General features: G+C 42.4%; 1 long non-coding RNA gene across 1 annotated transcript; it reads right to left on the reverse strand.

The window, feature by feature from the left end:
* Window positions 1–992: 992 nt before the first annotated feature.
* On the reverse strand, window positions 993–11,807 carry LOC146656578 (uncharacterized). Its single transcript, XR_014913901.1, has 3 exons — window positions 11,643–11,807; window positions 11,424–11,529; window positions 993–3,877 (listed from the first exon to the last, which is right to left on the reverse strand). It is a non-coding gene; the product is annotated as an uncharacterized LOC146656578 (long non-coding RNA).
* Window positions 11,808–12,636: the final 829 nt, after the last annotated feature.

Genomic DNA, 12,636 nt, shown 5'->3' on the forward strand with positions numbered 1-12,636 from the left:
CAAACTACACCCTTTTTGGCTCCTACCTCAAAGCACACTGTGTGCTGTTGATCTTACGTGCTGCACAATAATGTTTAATATTTAGTATTTACTGTTATATTCACATAGATCATCGCGATGATGTTGTTTATTATATTGCTCTCTTTTTTTTGCTTGTTTTCTCTTTTTTCTTTCTCAACAGGTGATCCAGGTGATTGATAGATGTATTTTTTTGTTTTGTTGGTTTTTGGTTTTTGCCCTTTATCACCGTCCCTCTTCCCCGCTCTTTTTCTTTCCCTCTTTCTTTTTCCCAGTCAAGTCTGTCCCATGTTCAGCAAATGAAAATAAAATAAACAATAAAAGCGAAGGTGAATCAAATAGACCAATATGGCAAGGCTGGGATGGTCCATTTGGTAAAGTAATTCCGTTGGGCATCTTTCTTTACCTTTAGACAATAATTCTGATGCAAAAGAACCAAACGGGACAAAAAAAAAGAGTTTGCATGTTTTACCCGTGTTTGAGCGGGTTGTCTCCACGTGGATTGTGGAATCCATCAGTCTCCGGCTACAGCTTATGTAGCAAATCATGACTGTAGACAGTCTCACTACCAGTGTTGGTCAAGTTACTTGAAAAAAGTAATCAGTAACTAATTACTGATTACTTCCCCCAAAAAGTAATCCCATTACTTTACTCATTACTTATTTTCAATAGTAATTAATTACTTAGTTACTTTTTAAAAACACGATTTACACCCTGAATAGGTGATAAAGTGATAGATCTTTCAGCCCAATTCTACTTTTTCTGCATAATCCATCATACAAAATGTAATCAAATGGAAAAGTCTCTTTTTAAAACTTGTTTTATTAGTTTTAATCTTTTAACTTTATGCATCAAGCAAACATTTAATTATCTGCAACATTCTCTGACTGGAAGAAATTAGTTTAATATTTAAACCTATTTTCTGGACATTCCAGCACATAAAATAAAATATTTTTTGTGTTTACACTCAGTCTTTCAAATAGATGCAAGTAAAACGCAGCAGAAAATAAATAAAGTCAAAGACTCAGCGGTCCTGTTGCTCTATTTTCACCTGTAAAGCAGGAGTGGGGTAGGCGGAGGTTTACCCTGGTGCAGGTGTGCCGCAGCGGTCAGTGGAAGAATCCGCGAGTTTCTCTGTGAGTTTCCCATTACGTCGTAGCTACTCGGTGCTTGCTCGGAGGTTTAGGGGTTTTTTCGCTGTAAAAAGAAGTTTTCTTCCCACGCACAACGGACACTAATGTTTTTGTCACTTTGTATGGAATCAAACTCAAAGTAAGGTCAGTACTTCCACACTTTAAACGCTGCACGCTCATACTCTCTCTGCACAGCTGTTGTCACGAACGTCGCACTCGCTTACGTCACTTTCATGAGACATTCTCGCAAAAAAATCACGGTTTTAGTAACGCAGTAACGCAGCGTTCCTACGGGAAAGTAACGGTAATCTAATTACCGTTTTTGCAATAGTAATCCCTTACTTTACTCCCTGCTCACTACTGCAGGGGCACGTACTTGTTTTCTTTTACCTCTGGCTTGGTTGCTGGTCTCCTGTCAGTGGCTGTTTCCCCCAGAAGAAAACAAAGGACTTAAATACACGTGGAATGAGGACGAAACAGGAAACACATGGGGAACACAGCTGGGGCTAACAACACAACGAGACAGAGAATGCAAAGCTGAACATAACACATCAGATGAGGAACCTTGAAAGTAAGTGAACCAAAACAGAACATGGTGCAGGAGACAGGAGACTACCAACGTAAAACAGGAAGTAACGGAAACACACAGACCAAACCCAGACAGACCCGACACAGACGACACCGGAAAATAACAGACATGAAATCATAACTGAGGCAACGAGACACAAGAGCACAGGAAAGGCAAAGTAACAAAACCAAAACTGAGTCAAAAGAACTCAGGTTGCCAGTGATGAGTCCAGAAAAATCAAAAGCCCAGCAGCAGGAGTCCAGAACAAACCAGAGGAGCTGGGTCAACCATGAGACAAAACAGAAAGTCCAAAGCAGTTCTGGGGGTCAACCCGGGGGTCGAGAGCACCATAGTCCAAAAATGGAGCTGGTCCGGAGGCCGACCGTGTTGAAGACGGTGGCTGAGGAGCAGACGTGGCTGTCACCGACATCCCTCGGGTGCTGGGCCACTGGACGTGGCTTGGTAGGCGCAGGATGAACCTAGGCAGGACGAGCCAAGGCAGGAAGAGACGAGGCAGGACCAGATGAGAGTGTGGAAGCCTGAGGCAACGGCGCAGCCAGCAGTGGCATGGAAGCCACAGGCGGTGCAGGTGGTGGCTGAACGGACCTACCAGAGCCACCAGCAAACATGAGAAGGTGTTGGAAGGGTTCTCCCAAGCCTCCAGAAGGAACAGCCGGTGACTGTACACCAGGTGACTGACTCTTAACTGCTCTCCTCCAGTGAACAGGAACGGGTGCTGGGCCTGTCTGAACATCAGCCATCCCCACCCAAGGAACATATTCAGGTGCAGGGACGAACTGGGTTCTGGCTACCCTTACCCTGGGACCGGCATAGGTGCAGGAGCTAGCTAGACCTCTGCTTCTCCCACCTAAGGAACTGAAAAGGGTGCAGGAGTTGGCAGGGTCACAGTTACCCTCACCCGGAGAACAGGGACAGGCACTGGCAATGACTGGGCGTCCGCCATCCCCACCAGAGAAGTAGATGTGGGTGCAGAGACAAAAGGAGCCTCCCCCAGCCTGGATACTGAAGCAGGGACCAGCTGGGCCACAGCCACCCTCACCTGAGGAACAGCCCTGGGAGCAGGAAAGGGAGGAGGAGAGAGAAGTCCAGGAGCAGTCACAGGTGCAGGAGTATTAACACAGGTTGTGTCTGAATAAACTGGGAAGGGAACAACTGTGTCCGGGGGTGAAGCAACAAAACTGACAGGCTGTGGAGTGAAACAGATGTCGAAATTCTGTTTGACATGTAAACACAAGAGTCCCTAGGAGAATAGTCACTGGAAAAATCAATACACTCGGGCCTCAGCTGGCTGGGAGACTAGAGAGGCTGACCTGCTAACAGAGTTACTCACAGTGAGTGAGGTGTCAGAGGGTCTGGGGTCCGAATGCTCGAACAGGCCAGGCTGAAAATCCTCCGGTGAGCCGGGCTGAAAATTCTCTGGCGGGCTGTACAGCGAGAACGCCAGCGCGCAGATCAGCAGCATCAAGTCGGGGGAGAGCTGAACAGAAGAAGGTGAAGAGTGTGTGCCCAGCTTAGTGTCTGTAAAGAACTGAGTTAACCGTGGGTTACTCAGAATGACAGCGTGTACCACGCTCAGCCCAACAAGAGTCTTCAGTGGGAACTGCACAGTCCTGGCCACAAGTGTTCGTCAATGGGTCCTGTGCAGTCCTGGTCATCAGGGCCTTCAGAGGGTCCTATGGCAACATAACCTAAACTCGAGGGTCTCGAGCCACCTGAAAATGAGCAGCCAGAATGAGGGTCCCAAGTTACCTGAACTTGTGTATGGATGTCCCAAGCTGGCTGAAAACAAGCTTGTGGGTCCTAAGCACCCCCACAGGTTTTTCCATTCATGCCACTGGCTGCCTCACCATCTTTGGCCCTTTCTTGGCCTCCTTCAAAGCCGTACTCCATAGAAGCTGTACCTCTGTTGCTGGTCTAACCTCCTTGGTCCTATATCCTGCAATACCATGACACAATTCCCTTTTAAGTGGCTATGACCTCCATGTAGACTGCCATCGATCTCTGTCTGTCCTGCTGCTTCACTGCTGGCATTCTATCTGGCCTCCTGGTGGGCTCTGTCTTCACTGCTGCCAGCCTCCTGAGGGTTCCCGTTTTCTCCTCCACTGACAGTGGTTGCTGGACACGCCTCTGGAAAGACCTCATTAAATAAATGAATAAATAAATAAATAAATAAATAAATAAATAAATAAAGTTTTATTTATACAGCACCTTTCTAGACAGAGTCACAAAGTGCTGCACACAAGATAACAAATAATAAAAGGTCAAACAGACAATATAAAACAGGCAAAAATTAATCAAAAGCAGTTTTTAAAAGGTGAGTTTTGAGTTGTTTTTTTACAAACAACTACTGAGTCCACAGTTCTTAAGGTTTGGGGAAGAGAGTTCCACAGTCTCGGGGCCACAGTGGCAAAGGCTCTATCACCAACGGGCGATCGTGGCTCAAGAGTTGGGAGTTCGCCTTGTAATCGGAAGGTTGCCGGTTCGAGCCCCGGCTTGGACAGTCTCGGTTGTTGTGTTCTTGGGCAAGACACTTCACCCGTTGCCTACTGGTGGTGGTCAGAGGGCCCGGTGGCGCCAGTGTCCGGCAGCCTCGCCTCTGTCAGTGCGCCCCAGGGTGGCTGTGGCTACAATGTAGCTTGCCATCACCAGTGTGTGAATGGGTGGATGACTGGATATGTAAAGCGCTTTGGGGTCCTTAGGGACTAGTAAAGCGCTATATAAATACAGGCCATTTACCCTTAGTTCTCATCTTAGTCTGTTTTATAGCAAGTAAGCCCTGATCAGATGACCTCAGGGACCTGCTAGGGACATAAGGCTGTAGCAGATCGGAGATGTAGGCTGGTGCCAGTCCATGCAAGGCTCTAAACGTCAAGACCAGGATCTTAAAATTGGCTCTAAATTCAACAGGAAGCCAGTGTAGCTGAGATAGTAATGGTGTCACATGTGAATACTTAGAGGATTTTGTCAAAAGCCTAGCTGCAGCGTTTTGCACAACCTGCAGACGATCCAGAGAACCTTTGCTTAGACACATAAACAGTGAGTTACAATAGTCCAAGCGTGAGGAAATACCTCATTATACCTCTTCTACCCTCCTATCCAAGGCATCATAGAGCCTACTTTTTTGAGCCTATTTTTAGCTCAAATAAAGGTTTGTTTTTTGTTTCTTTAGTTCATCTCCGTGTCTGCAGTTGGGTCCTCTATACTGTAACAGAATGACACACTTTTCCCTGACTGTAGCCTCCATGAGGTCTGTCATCAACCTTTGTTAATCTCTCCTCACATCTGGCTTCTACAGGCTGTATTTTACCCTCCATGACAACTTCAGAGCCAACGAGAGCCTATGCAGACTCTGCAGCCCTGTTATCTTTGCTCTTGCAGACAAAATGCATAGGCTCTCTCAGAATGCCATCAGTCACGAGTTCTATACATATATGACTTCAGCAAACAAGGTCTTGTGTTACTTCAGTCAAGAGGTGAGAGAACTGCTAATGCAGGGTAGTAGCAGTGATATGAGGCTCAAGTACCATAACCACAACTTAAGGACATCTGTACTTGTTCTGAGCCACTTCAGAGTTGGCCCCAGAGTGTAAGCTATGGATGAACCTAAATGTAATAAGCCTGTTTTGTCGTGTGTGCTGTGTACTTAAATGCAGGGCTCAACACACTAGAGGAAGTAAACTTAAAACGGCAGCTTTATTTGCTGGAAAAAACTCCACAATGAAAACATGAGAACTAAACCAGAAACATGAAAACTAGGGAACTAAACTCGGAGAGAGAACTAGAAAATACAAAGAGCATGGAAGAAACACACAGCACGGAGAGGGTACGATGCAAAAACTATTGAAGAGAAACACAGGACTTAAATACACAAGCAGGACAACGAGAGGATGGGAACAGTAACACAGCTGGGACAAATCAGACCTAACAAGACAAGAGAAGCAAAATCAGACACACTGCACACAGGACAGAGACTATCAAAATAAAACAGGAAACACGACAGGCACAGAGGCTTGGACTTGACACTGAACAGAGGGAACTTGGAGCACAGAGATAGGAGACACGACTGACTGGGGAACAAGAAAATAAACATGAAGACAGAACTAAACCTACACTAAACATGAGGGGCAAAGGAACAAAACCCAAGAACTAGAAACAAAGAAGAACCAGAGAGCCAGAAATACAGAACCATAAACCAAGATGAATAAAAACACAAAACACTGGGTCACCAACCCAGGACCACAACAGCTTTAAAAATGTTGAAAGTATGAATATTTGAGTGAAACGTAAAAGAGAAAAAGTAAAAAGAATTCAGAAAAATCTAAACTCAATTAAAAAACAGCTACCTGAAAACTTTACTTCGATACAGTAACAAAGTACTGGTACTTCCAGCCTCATGAAACAAATGTCTAGGACTTTCTTTGTTTACATTTTTATTATCTTTCTGTCTATATTGTCAACAATAGAAATATCTATGCATTGTCCTTAAGCTGTACTACTGTAATTCTTTATGACTCGATTGCCCTAAAACTCTCAGTCCCAACAGCCTTTGTCAAGGCTCACAGTGTGGCAGGCTGAGAAAGGAGCCAAATGCAGGACACTGACATGAACGTAGCGAAAATAGCTTTAATGCTGAACTTGACAGACTTAGAGCAAGATACAAAATAAAGGCAAAGCTGGGAATGAGGGACAAGGGAAAAAAAGAGCACACAGCGTGAAGGAAAAGACAGTGAGACGTAACAAAAACAAAGGAAACGGAGGACTTAACAGACATGAGGTAATTAGGGAGATGGTACATAGCTGGGGAAAACAAGGCACAGGTGAACTAGGTCAGACTAAAAACAGAGGAAGCAAAACTAAACATAACAAACACAACACAAGGGGATTTCAAAATAAAACAGGAAGTAACTAGCATGCTGGGCCACAGACCGAGGACCAGAGGCTACAGCTATCAACCTTCTCTCCTGTTGAGAATCAGTATTAATCAGTAATTAATACTGATTTAAACTTCAATTAATTGTGCCACATATTATGATTTGAAACGGCCTTTTTCAATTATTATAAAATAGTTATTATTATACATTTTTTTAGTTTTACAATAACTGTTTAGGAATTGCAGCAGCTTTTATACATGGTCGCCCAATTTCAAGAAGTTAATCAATTAACTGGCAAACAGTTTCATGCCATAGCTGAACAACATGTGTGAATGACGATAAAACTGTTTGCACAGTTAAGAAAACAACTTCACCAAGTTGGGTTAGGTTAGGCACATACCATAACAGGAACACTGGTGTTTATTGATGATGTAATTGCCGACTGAGGTAGCAGAGTTAACACTAAAGCATAAAGGCTTATACTCGCTGACACTGATCAAGCAATGCTTCACAGTGCAAATGACCAAATGAGTGCAAAACAAAAAAAATGAGTTTGTTTCTAACTGCAAAGAGGTGGGTTGTTTTTCTAAGGTCAATTCAGTCACCTGTCAACTCAAAAAGCACGCTTGTCAACTAATGAATGCAAAACTAAATAGAGTTTAGTATCTGGTAGAGTATCTCAAGGGAACATATGATGGTGTCCATAGGTTCCAGACTTCAAGTAGTCATTGACTGCAAAGGATTTTCATCCAAGTATTAAATACCATCATTATCATTAAAATTATGTTAATTTCTCCAGTTAATTTTGTACCTCTAAGGCACTAAAAAACAGCTGTTAATGCAAAAGTTTAATAAGCCCCTTGAGTTAAAGCTGAAAGTCTGCACTCCAATCATATATTTATTGTTTGATTTAAAATTTAGTGTGGTGCAGAGAATTAAACTGTGCAACACATTATTGACGCATTTGTTTATAGCTTGTACATTAAGACATATTTACACTGAAGAAAATGAGTCTTAAGTTATTTTTCATATCTTTTTCACACATTTAGGAATTACATTGCTTTTCTGCAGGTCTGACAGAATTAAAAAGGAGAGAGATCATAATATTTAACGTCAGGGTAACCCCGTCTAAACTATGCTCAGTGAAATGTCTAAAATGCTCAGAAAACTAGCTTAGTAACACCAGTGAGTATCAATAAGCACGTCATTATGCAGGAGGGGATACGGTCAGGTGGTCTTGGAGGGATCTCTCTAAGAGAACAGCACTTAAACACTTCAAAAAAACCCACACAAGTGTGTCTCTTTTTTCTTCTCCTGGATCAAGCCCTAAGCAAGTCCCTACAGGATCTATCAGTGTGGCTGCAATTGTGAGTGTTAACCTCCCATATCAGCTATTAATTGTCTCCATTAAGCCCTAACTTAGTGGCATTACTGCAATCAGAAGCTGGATCTCACTTGCTGATGGCCAAGTGGTCTTATTCAAAGGGTGCTCTGATAACAACGTTTGATCTTGTTTGGTTGAGTGGAAGGTAAACGACTGTGGGGGTCAAAGACGTTTGCAGTAATTCCATTAGCACATTCAGTTGGGTCATGGGTGCATGACCTAATTGGATGATGGTTGTGAACCCTCAAACGGGTATTAGCATAGTATTATGAAATAAACAACAGCTTTCTAATTACTCTGTACTAGAGCTCTTTTTTTAGGTAAACATTAAATGTTTCCACTTAAACAATTAAAAAAATTAAAATGTTCAGGAAGAAATATTATATTACCCAGATTTATTAAGTACTGAAAGACCATTAGCACAAACGAAATCTACTATTTTTCAATCGAATTCTTTTTTTTTTCTTTTTGTACTTAAGAACAGTGGTGCTTTCTAATGCCTGATTTACGCTTCAGTTGGAAATCCATATGTAACCTGCAGGGTAACTGCAAACCCCTCTGAACCCTGCTTCGTACCATACGATGTAAGCTGGTGTGCACCTCCTGAGGAATGTATTTCACATCAGGTCAACATAGCCCACAATTATTGCTATGCCTTCTTCTTGTGTATTTCTGGCTACTTTTTTTGTTGGAGTTTTTCAAATTTAACAGTAAGATAATATTAATCATCACCCCAGCATAAAGAATAATAATTATTGCCTTAACATAACGACTCATGAATATCAGGAGATTCCTGGAGGGAGATTGCTGACATTTTTGAAATGGACATAAGGGAATGTACAAAGTAGTGGAAAAACCTGAGGGACAAATATGTTTGCCTCTGAAAAAAATCTAAAACAACTCACCACAGCAAAAGCAGGGAAAAGGCCCAACATTTGATTTATTTCTATCACTGGCACCGACACATCTGTCCCCAAACACACAGTAATTCACACCTAAGCATAAAACAACTTCTCCATAGTCAATGTACAGAACATGGACCTAAGTTTATGTGACTTCACTGTTTTAAAGGGCGTTTTGCACCCAAACAGAAATGTTAAACAGCAAAACTGTGAAATGGTAAACCAGCACTTTTAGTGTTCTACAATGACAAAAGTTACAGTTTTGCTTTTTACATCAGTGGAGTCTGATGGCGTGGAAGAGAAAGAGTTGTGTAATAGTTCAATTTTCCATTGGCAAAAATCTCTCCAATTGAAAGGTACAGGAATGAAAATGCTTCAAATACTGCAAATACTTTCTCCCCTTTTAAGCAAACTGTTTTGGTTGTTTCTTTTATTTTGTTTTGTTCAGTAGAAGTTTTTCTGACTTCATTTGAAGCAATACATTGCTTACTTTCCAGTTACTCCTATAGTTTCTCCAAAATGAGGGTATACCAAATATCTACTGTAGGTAACGCACACAGGTAATACATGGATAAAGAAACTATCCAGCAAGAATCTTTAACGCCTTTATGTCTTAGTTACCATGCTAACATGTTTTAGTTAGCTAATTAGCACTCAACACTGCCACCTGGTCATAGATCAAACCAAAACAAATGTAAATGTTAACCTGATGGTGGTGGCAGATAAAAACCCAGATCGCAGTGACAAAAATGTTCAATTGATTGAGTTTTTCTTCTCCATTTCACCCTATCCTTAGCATCCTTTACCAGTCAGTGTCCCAGCATTTTTTAGTTCGATTCAATTTTATTTATACAGAGCCAAATCAAAACAACAGTTACCCCAAGGTGCTTCACATTGTAAAGTAAAGACCCTACATTAATACAAAAAAACAGGAAGAAACCTCCAGCAGAACCAGGCTCAGGGAGGGGCGACCATCTGCCACAACTGTCTGTGGGTAAGGGGTGGAAAACAGGACTAAGACATGTTGTAGAATAGAGCCAGAGATTATTAATAACTAAAAATTCAATAGAGAGAGGTGTATAAACACATAGTGAGTGAGAAAGGTGACTGAAGGAGAAACAGTCAAGGCATCATGGGAATCGCCCAGCAGCCTGCACCTATTGCAGCGCAACTAGGGGAGGATTCACCTGATCCAGCGCCAACTATATGCTTTATCATAAAGTAAAGTTTTAAGCCTAATCTTATAAGTCGCCCAAATCCAAACTGGAAGCTGGTTCCACAGAACAGGGGTGTGAAAGCTGAAGGCTCTGCCTCTCATTCTACTAAGGGAGGCAGGAACCTCAATGCTATAGGAACCTCAAGTCCACAGTCTGAGAGCAGAGAGCTCTAATGGGGTGATATGGTACTATAAAGTCATTAAGATAAGGTAAGAAGACAGTTTAACTAATTGGTGTGTTATCTTACATATGAGTGAACCTGTATGCTATGCCTTGTAATGATACAGAAAGCATGACAACAGAATTGGTCCAAGCACAGAACCCTGTGGAACTCCATAAATAACCTTAGTGTTTGAAGGTGACTCTCCATTTACTGAAACTCTTCAAATGACCCACTCCTCTGCAGATGATCAGTTAGCTGTTGTACGACTACTCTTTCAAGACTTTTTGATAAGAAAGGAAGGTTGGAGATGAAGATGAAGCACACAATGCTACATAATGTTACGTCTGTGAGATTATTTTTTTTCTAATGCTTTAAATTTTAAACATTTAAAGCCGCCATGTTCACCACCTCACCCCTGTATTTCCTTCTTCCTCAGTGTCTCCAAACGTGCCTTCCCCCTTTGCTCTTCCTTTATTTTCAGCCAACAGTAGCACAGTTTCCACCGGCAACCTGTTGCCCAACAGCACCATAGGTGGTTGGCAAACAGGTTAATATGGTTGTTAACCTGTGCCCCAACCAAACATCGTTCTTTACGACCTGCACATTTGCTCTGACAGAGTTTTTATGCCTGATACTCTTCCTGATGCAAACCTCCCTATTTATCTTAGCTTGGGACCAGCACTAAGAGTACACTGGTTTACTCCTAGTGTGCTCCAACTGCACTAACCCCTCGTGGCTGGGTTAGGTATTTCTCCTTTTATATATGGGGAATTTGTCTTTGGGTTTTGTATTGCAAGCATTCTTTATTTTTGTCATTTGTCAAATATATTTTAACATTTCTGATATTTTAAATCAGCAATTAGCTTATTAGGAAACATTTCACTCTTTGGCCTGATTCTGACTTTTAACCCTTGCACCATAACTATCTGAGTAAGCTGAGGTGCACCTCTCCAGAAATGTAACTACATGTCAGGTCAATGCAGCAAAGACTGACTGGCGCAGAAGGTAATGGCACAGGATTAAAAGGGGCTTCTGGTTAAATCACAAATTACGACATAGAAGTCTAAATCACGCTTTAATGAGACTTCCAGTGAATACCTCTAAATATCTCCAGAGACAAAATAATGAAGCTACAGGGATACTTACAAGTTTTTATTCACCTAGTCCTGATCAAAACGTTCCTGGAGAGATGGAAGGAGGAAGGTCAGCTCCCATGCAAGGCTCTCAGGTTCTGACAGGATACATCAGCATACTGAAGGAGCAGTCAACAGCAGAGCAAAGATAAAGTCTGAGATCTGACAGGGGATATGGTTACATGTCACTTCTGATAGCTCCCAGCATTCCTGAGAAAATGTCTGCCTATACCTTACTTCAGCACTCCAGTCCCCTCTCCCTCCTTCCCGTCTCTCAGGTTGACAGGCTGGGCAGCAGACACAGGGGTCCACAGCAGGGAGTGTGTGTCTGTGTGTGTATGTGTGGGGGGCATTGATGGACAAGCATCACCCTCCTACAGCCTCCCTCCCCCACAGCTCCCTGTATATTTCCAGTCACACTCCAATTAAAACAGAAGCAGCTCCCTGCTCTCGGGGCTGGTTAGGTGCAGACAGAAGGTCAGTCAAAGACAAAAAGAGTTAGACACCCACTCCTCACAATGTTTTTCTTTTACACCAAAGAAGAAGATGTGCAAGCACGACTTCTAATCTCTCATGGCTGTTGGGAAAGAGAGTGTAAGCTTTCATTCTACCTGAAAGCATAGCAGTAAAATGTTCAAGAGGTTTATTGCCTTTTATTATTTGAACAAAGATGAGAAGCAGCACACGGGCCACACTCATTAAGCCACTTATTTGCCTGTTTCTGTAAATCTATTGTTTCGTTTTTTGTGTATTTTTTATATTGGCAGCTGTGGCTCACCACTCCTACTTTGTGAAATATTTGCGTGATTATCAACTGATAATATCAAAAAGTTTTTTCTCTTGTGGTGCTTCTTTAAAAGGGAAAACATTGTGCAAATGTTTGAGGTCTAATGGCCAGCCGATTCTCTGGCTGTCAAAAGAAGTTTCGTTGTGTAATTTAGTTTAATTTCATTTTTGTAGCACATTTTCACATCTGTGTCAGTGAATACACACATGTAATAGTACCATTTACACACATAGGGGAGAGAGGGGAGTGAAGGAGAAGTTCCTGGTGCATCATGGGAAGTCGCCCAGCATCCTGAAGGCCTGAGCATCATTCTCCATTTGCAGTGTGAGGACAGACCATCGGGAACTGCAGACAGTCCGTCTACTATGACTATGGGCTACTCTTGCTTGTTCTTTTGTTGGTCTTCTCGGCCAACTGTCGAGAAGAGCAACGTTATAAC

Source organism: Rhamphochromis longiceps, linkage group LG12 (genome assembly GCF_057381845.1).
Source record: "Rhamphochromis longiceps isolate RC_006_pf linkage group LG12, R_longiceps_female_GT1.1, whole genome shotgun sequence".
NCBI classification, from domain to species: Eukaryota; Metazoa; Chordata; class Actinopteri; order Cichliformes; family Cichlidae; genus Rhamphochromis; species Rhamphochromis longiceps.